The sequence below is a fragment of the Lolium perenne genome, chromosome 2 (assembly GCF_019359855.2).
Source record: "Lolium perenne isolate Kyuss_39 chromosome 2, Kyuss_2.0, whole genome shotgun sequence".
In the NCBI taxonomy this organism is placed as follows: domain Eukaryota; kingdom Viridiplantae; phylum Streptophyta; class Magnoliopsida; order Poales; family Poaceae; genus Lolium; species Lolium perenne.
The window spans coordinates 248,068,762-248,077,188 of NC_067245.2; the positions used below are offsets into that span (position 1 = coordinate 248,068,762).

General features: G+C 44.1%; 1 long non-coding RNA gene across 1 annotated transcript; it reads right to left on the reverse strand.

The window, feature by feature from the left end:
- Positions 1-4,900: 4,900 nt before the first annotated feature.
- Positions 4,901-7,678, reverse strand: LOC127335531 (uncharacterized). Its single transcript, XR_007872870.2, has 4 exons — positions 7,393-7,678; positions 7,168-7,313; positions 5,747-6,067; positions 4,901-5,291 (listed from the first exon to the last, which is right to left on the reverse strand). It is a non-coding gene; the product is annotated as an uncharacterized lncRNA (long non-coding RNA).
- Between the last annotated feature and the right edge of the window lie 749 nt (positions 7,679-8,427).

Genomic DNA, 8,427 nt, shown 5'->3' on the forward strand with positions numbered 1-8,427 from the left:
CAAGAGGTTTATGTCTCCACATTAATTCATTGATCCGTAATTTATGGTGGGGAAGCAAGAAAAGAAAGAGGCGAACACATTGGGTCTCATGGGAGGTGATGCGTTGTCCCAAGACAGATGGAGGTTTAGGGTTTAGAGATATTGAACTCTTAAATATTGCGTTATTTGCATGTCAGGCATGGCGGATATTATAAAATCCAGACACACTGAGTGCAAGGATCTTGAAAGCGGTTTATTTCCCTTCCACGGACTTCCTCAATGTATCGGTGGGATCCTAGCCTTCACAGATACGGGGATCATTGGAAGGAAGGGATGCTCTTAAACATGAGTTAATCAAGGGGATCGGTACTGGCCAGGATACACATGCATGTAACTAAAATTGGCTCCCGAGAGATCACATGCCCCCTCCCCCGAAAAAGTCAGCAACTTCATCAATGCTGACTCGGTGACATGGAACATAGTAGCTTTGGAGAAGTTCTTTATTCCAATGGATGCAGAATGTATCTGCAAAATTCAACTCTCTAGATGACGTCTTGCAGACACCTGGTCATGGAATTATGAGCGGACTGGTATTCTCACTATTCGCTCAGTTTATCGTATGCTGGTCAGAACAAAGAAGAGGAGGGAGGACTGGATAGAGCAACGATCAGCAAGGTCAGACATAGCTTTGGAGGAGAAACAATGGACCAAGTTATGGAAAACCCAAGTGCCATCTGAGCTGCGAGTCTTTTTGTGGATGTTAGCTCATCAATCCCTTCCTACTGGAGATGTGAGACAACACAGGAACATGGCCGAGACGAGCCAATGCATGGTGTGTGGAGATGAGTACTCCTGGCAGCATTCGTTGCTTGACTGCAACATGTCTCGCGGCGTTTGGGACCTTCTTGATGAGGCGGTCACTCAACATATGATCGTTTGTGTAGAACCGAAACAGTGGCTCTTCACATTTGCGGAAACGCTAAAGCACGATCAATTCATCCAGGTTGTTGTTACGTTGTGGGCAGCCCACAACGGTATGCCCGACGACAATTGATCCATGACGGTGAACATCAAAGCCCCTTGTCCACATTCTTATTTGCCAGAAGGTTCATCGATGATCTATCCTTGGCTCCTAAATAGGCAGCTGTTGGACCTGTCGCTGGATAGGAAGTACAGAAGGGTTGGATTCCACCGGCAGAAGGACAAGCCAATGTTAATGTTGATGCGACACTAGCGAGATTGGGCACGGGAGTTGATCTGGAGGCAATGTGACATGATGCCAAGAACAACAAGAACAAGTCAATCACAAACAACTAGAGAATCCCAATGAAACACTAGCAAAGGGGCCCTCAAGCAAATGAGGGGGAAATGCAAATCGCTTTGGTGAAGATCACTGGTAGAAAAAGGGGCTTTAGTCCCGGTTCGCAACTGCCATTAGTCGCGGTTGCGCAACCGGGACTAATGAAGCACGACTAAAGTCCCCCCTTTAGTCGCGGTTGGCGGTTGCGCAACCGGGACTAATGAAGCACGACTAAAGTCCCCCCTTTAGTCGCGGTTGCTTACGAACCGCGACTAAAGGCACGTCCACGTGGCCGCCAGCAGTCCGTCGGGGCGGAGGACCTTTAGTCGCGGTTCTCCTAGCCAACCACGACTAAAGGCCTCCGCAGGTTTAGCGTTTTAGCCCCCCTAAATCTGGTTTCTTTTTAGTTTGTAATTGTTTTATTTCTTTTATATTTTATTTTGTGTTTTATTTTAATTTTGAAGAAGTTCCAGTACACATATTCTATGGTACTATATACATGAATATGAATGTACAATTTCAAACAAATTTGAAATTAGAACCAAGAAAATTCAAGAGGAATATACAATATATATTCAATATCGGATGACCATATACAATTTTGAACAAGTTTCCATACATAATTTACTTCATCCACAGTTCTACGTCCTCGTAATAGCGTTCTCCTTTAGGATGGAGGACTTCCCTCATGAACCATCCTGCTAGTTCCTCTTGAAGTGGTCGGAAGCGAGCTTCTGGACTAAGCGTCTTCCGGAGGTTATTCCTCTTGACGTTGTTTTCAGACGACTTCCGCTCAGAGGTGTATCTCCGGATGACCTCAGAAACATAGTATTCACATAGATTGGTCCCCAGTGGCTGAATATCCCCGGTCAATGACCTTTTAAATTCGAGCTCTTTTTTGAATTCACCGACCTTTTCATCTGTGAACCGTCTCCAAACCCTACGAGGCAAAGAAAATTAAATGAACAAGAGAGTTATTAGTTACTTGATATTAGGAAATGAACGAAATAGGCCGATCGATATAGAGCGCAAATGAATGAAAATAATTACTTTTGCATCATTCTTCTCATTTCGACCCAAAGCTTTGGATCCATATTCAGAGAGTCGATGACGAGAGTTGTGGAGGTGTGAAATTGAATTACTAGCAGAATCCAGTGGAACATGCGGACACGATACATGCACAGTCTTGCATAACTCATCGATTAGCCACATACCATGCATGGAGTAAACAAAAGAGAATGTGCTCAAGACAGAAACACTCACCCAAAATGGTAAGGAAATAGAATTTCACTTTTGAGTTGCTGCTTTGTAAGAAAAAGCCACAGGTCTTGCTCCACGTCGGTGGGGTGTTTTTTCTAACACATATCCATTAACGATTTATGGGTCAATGAACCCAACATCATGGATGTTCCTTATTCTGCATTCCCTAATCTTCATTCTGCATAATAGCGTACACAACAATATAGTTAGGACAATATATACATATATATATATACATATATATATATACATATATATATATATATACATATATATATATACATATATATATATATATATATATATATATATATATATATATATATATATATATGCGCTATTTGACTCCCTGGGAGCAGAATACTTATTCTGCACCCAGCCAGGCTTTGCGTGCCCGCACGCGCGTATGTGGTGGTTAGCGACGTAAAAACCTTCGCATACGATGTAAAGCTTTACTGACGTGTGCGGCCGTGCGGCAGTATGCAACCGACGCCAGCCCACTAATATGCATGTGACGTAAAAAACTGTGGGCCAACATAAGAAAAGAATGGGATCCAGTAAAGGGAAACTGCTAGCTCCATCGACCGGCTAGCTACAAGTAATTGGCCTAATAGTAATTCTCGGGACAAAAATGATTTGCGAGTTGATTGATCAAGTAAAGAAACGTGGTAGCTCCATAACTGGATCGGTGACTACAGACTAGTCACAAAATAATTGACGTAAGAATTATTTCTAAGAACAACACCGTAACAGTTTTGATTGCCAACGTAAAATTTACTTACCTAATAAATTGCTACGCCAAACCTAAATTGATTATGTCAAATTATCAAAGTCAACCAAAAATACAGAGAACCAAGGTGAACTCATATCAGCAACCGACGCTCCAGCTCGTGAAATTACAGTCGAAGTAAAAAAAGCTAAAAATTGCAATCCATTATCTGCTCATAAGATTGTCACAAAAGCTCTTGAAATCACATAAAAATTCAACGTATTTGATGCATCCTTAAAATAGAAAAGAAATAATTCTTGTCATAATAACGCCACATAAAAGTAATGAATGGCAAGTAATTAATATCCATGATTAGATAGTACAAAGCTAGTACACCGTTTCACATTTACATCGAGATGTATAATGACAGGAAATTATGTCAGCTAGAAGTTAGTATCATGGTGGTTTCTTCCCAATTGCCAAATAATTGCCACGCATTTCTCAACTCAATTGTGAGCAACTTGATGTCGGTGTCCAGAACTGCAGATAATATTACATACACTACTAGGAAAAGGGCTATAGCTGCACGGAAGGGTGTCGGCGCACCATCATTGACGCGCGCCGGTGGCAAAATACCGCCGGCGAGCCATGTTAGGCCGCGCCGGCGAAGAACCTATACTGCCGGCGCACAAGAAAATTTAGTGCGCCGGGAATAAAATTCCAAGAGTTCTGGCCCGAAACAGAAAATATGGGCACCTTACCCCCGGCGCACCTCTATGGTGGTGCGCCGGTGGTAGACAATTTACCACCAGCGCACCACCATAGAGGTGCGCCGGGGGTAAGTTGCCTAGATTTTTCTCTCCACCCCCCCCGGGAATCGCCTTTTCAGTTTTCGAAAAAATAATAGAAAATGATAGAAAATTCAAAAAATAAAATCCTTTGAAATGCCCATTAATATGTGATCTAGTTTTAGTGAAAAATTGAAATTTTGAATTTCGATGTATTATGCAAAATGGCGTCATCTTTCGGTAAAACGGGATTTCTGGTTGCATACGACCGTTTGGAGAAAAAATGGATTCGTCAAATGGAAAACAGAAACATGACTTTTTTCAGATTTAAGATTTGGGTGAAAAAAAGAAAAAAAATTACCCCCGGCGCACCACCCTACTTGGTGCGCCGGCAGTAACCTAGGCTATATATGCCAAACCAGCCCGGTGCACCTTCTCTCTTCTATTCCCCCCATCTTCTCTTTCACTTCTCCTCCTCCTCCTCTCTTCCTCCCTCCGGCCACCTTCTCTTCTCCTCCATTTTTCCCCTCTTCTACCTTCTTACCCCTCTAATCCCTCCCTCCGGCGAGCACCTCCTTAAGCTACTCACCGGAGCACCTCCTCAAGCTACTCCCCGCAGCACCTCCTCAAGTTATCTCACCGGAGCACCTCCTCAAGCATCTCGCCGGCGAGCCCCTCCTCAAGCATCACCTCCTCTCACCCCGACGATCACCGACGACCACACCGGCAACCACTTCCTCTTTGCAAGCAGATGACCACGGTGGCGGCGGTACATCTCCAAGGCACGACCTAGAACTTGACCTACGACCTAGAACACGACCGGCCTAGATCTAGATCTAGATCTGCTTTTTTTTGAATCCTGGAAAACATACCGCCGGCGCACTAGGCTGGTGCGCCGGTGATAAATCGAGTTACCGCCGGCGAACAAGATGGTGCGCCGGCAATAAGCCTTTACCACCGGCCCGTTCGCACCGGCGGGCGCTGGTGCGCCGGCAGTAGTGCTTTTTGGTGCGCCGGCAATAAGCCTTTTCCTAGTAGTGATAAGCATCCCCAAAAAAATGGTAACGGAAAACAATATTAATAGATAAGTATATTAAAAAGTTATGCATAACTAAATGGAGCACATAGACAATTAAGAATCATACGCCTAAATAGTGTACGTTTCAGGTGTAAACAATGCAACCGAAGTTACTAGCTCTTTATAAGCAAGTGATTTAGAGCCTGCTTCTCCCTGGACCGATCCAAATCATCCATTCTGAAACAAAGATGACTCAACTAAGGCGCTAAGCAATGTAAACTTTCATAGAAGATAAGACAATTTAAAATACAGATACATAGTTGCAATTACAAGAAACAAAGGTTACATATCTAGCTTCAACAGAAACACCTCAAAGGAGGCTAACATCACTAGTTTAGCCAAAATATTTAAATACACCGGAGCTAGCTACAACTCAACTACAAAATTCAGAATTAGAGCTTCTAATCTAAATAATTGAGTTGATAAGACCTGTATATAGACTGCCAAATAATCTCATTTTTTACTGCCCTGACATTCTATGGACTATAATGCACGGGAAGACATGTAAAGATGATTACAGAATCTAACTAATTCATCAGTTTCTAATGCTAAATTCATACAGAACATGAACATATCCTATTTGCTAGGTCTGAATAAAGAAACGACCAGTGAGGAACAAGCGACCATCGTACCTTCCGTGGAAGACCACTGACGTGCACTGCCGCAGTGAAACGGCAAACAACAAAGCTGAGAACGCTCGCCGCTTATCACGATTCAGATGCCGCCGGCAGTACCGCTCACCGCGATGCCGAAGCCGGCAGCAACCACGATCAGCTGCGCTGCTGGCCCACGACGCCGATGCCGCCGGACCCACGACCCGGTAATGCCGCCTACATCGCCGCCCGCGGCCGCAGCCCGCCTGCAACACGTCGCTCACCCAAGAGTGCGCTGCTCGTCGCCACTCACCCGCTCGCAGGGGGACGCGTACCAGCTCGCCGCCGCGTCTCGATTCACTAGTTTAGCCAAAAAAAAATTGCGATAAGAGAGAGCAAGACAATTATAAATACATAATTACAATCACAATTACAAGATGCAGAGATTGCATCTCTATATTATTTAAACTGACTACCATATGCTAGTGTTGCCATCATATTAATGTACACCAACACATGGGATCTAGCTACTCCTGAATTACAATATTCATAATTTAAGCTTTCAATCCTGAATAAATGGATCGATAAATATGTATAGATACTGCCATATTTATGATTCAGAATTCTGCAACACGACTCCTGAAGACATGTACATCTGGATTCAGAATTCAGTTAATGATAAGCTTATTATCCTGAATAAATGAGCTCATAATCTTGAGAAGCTACCCAGAAATTAGCAAATGAAAAATAAATAACATAACTTTGGATCAAATAGGCTCGCTGGATTCAGGCTTGAGATCAGGCCACACAACTACACAAGGCTACAACATGAACAATTAAAACACAGTGTTGTATCAGGTCCACCTTGCACGAACAGAAAACTTTTTTTCCGTGAATAATATGAATCCTGCTCGGTGTCTAACCCAAACAAGGGTTCTGAAAATTACACATTGGACACAAAAGAAGAATTATTTTCAGAACTAACTAGCGAATAAAATTCAGAACCTGCACATTCCTTTATACCATAATAGAACTGCTCAAACAGCAATTCCTGCTCAGACACTAATACGAACACATCCGGCTGACAGTAAATGTTACTACAGAGCACATTTCCACCTGCCTAGTTACAGCCTACAATAGCATGGGTACTCACGAAAATAGCACATTCCATTCTCTATGCTACAGAAAACCAACGAGTAACTAAGTAATTAACTGAATGAACAATCCAAATTCATGCTATACAAAATTACTCCTGGTATGGGTGGCTTAAACCAAAAATAAATTTATGTTCAGTAATCTCTTATAGCATCAGCTTCACATTAATAATCTTGTTACAAAACTGAGCTAAAGGCTGTGCTTCCGTTTGAACAAACCACATGAATAATCAACACTAGTTGGAGACAAATTGTAATTGAATACTGGTATCTCTATGGGAATCAAGAGGCAGTGGAAGAACTTACCAATGAAATTAACATTTAGCCAGTGCCCAATCTGCAAGCTGACGTAAAATTGCAAGGGGGTAGATGCCCAGTTCACAGGCGTTGGGGGCAGCCAGGGCAGGACGCCCGTCGAATTTCAGTTGAGCACGTTCGACCACAACCCAGGACTGGTAATCGAAATAGATTAAAGATCACGCAGAAACTGTTACCCGGCAGTCAGACAGAAGAAAGAAGAGAGAACCTTACGGGCATGACTTGGCCTCAGGCAGTGTTGGGCTTGGCAGCGGAGGGGCGCTAGCGACAACGCAGAAGGTTGTCGACGGAGGGGATCCAGAGAAAGAGCAGGAGGTGGCCGAGGTCGATTCAACCGGCCGGCCATGACGCCGCCGATTCGAGGATGCGACCACGACGCCGTCGAGGCCACCGAGAGCGCACAGGCTAGCCCTCACTCCCTAACCACAGAGGTCTCCGTAGCCTCTCAGCCGCTCGCCGCCGCTCGGCCGCTCGCCGTTGCCGTGTCTCTATATATATATATATATATATTTTGAAGTTTGGATAAACCATTGCTTCGTCTGGTGTCTACAATACATATTACTCATATAATACTAATTTTATTTTTACCAGATAGAAAATTTTTATGTTGAAAAGAAAAATTTATAGATCCAATGTCACATTCCGTAAAAATTTACGATACATGTATATGATGCACTCAATGTGTACGAGCTTGTCCAACAGATGTATTAGAAATGATACCCTGGGATGGATGTAAAGCCAAGCAAATAGCTTCTGCCCCGAGAACATATGGGCAACTCGTTTCCCGCTTTTTTTTACTTTCTAATTCTTTCTCGGCCTCCTCCAAGGCTTTCTTCTCCTGCTTCTCCGCCAAGTCTTTCTTCTTCTTCAACATGAGTGCTTGCCTACGAAGTTCACGTGCATAGTCGTCAGGCAGATTCTTCGCGGCTTGGGACAGTGTGCTCAAAAATGACTTAGCCCACTTCTTTTCCTTGTCAGAAAATACTGGCTTGGGCTCAGGCTCGCTTTTCGCCTTCGTATCCGCCTTCTATTTCTCAAACTGAGCAGCCGCGGTCGCGTCAGTTTCCTCGGCACTACGTTCCCAAGGCCTTGTGGGGAGAGGCTTCAGTGATGGCTCCGGTACCTTTGTGGTCTTAGGTACATAAGGGTCCGGGTTAATAGTCCAGGACTGCTTCTGCTTCTTCGCCGGAGGTGGATTGGGGGGCGGCGTCTGATCACCCGCCGGACGAGGACTGGGGGGGCGGCGGC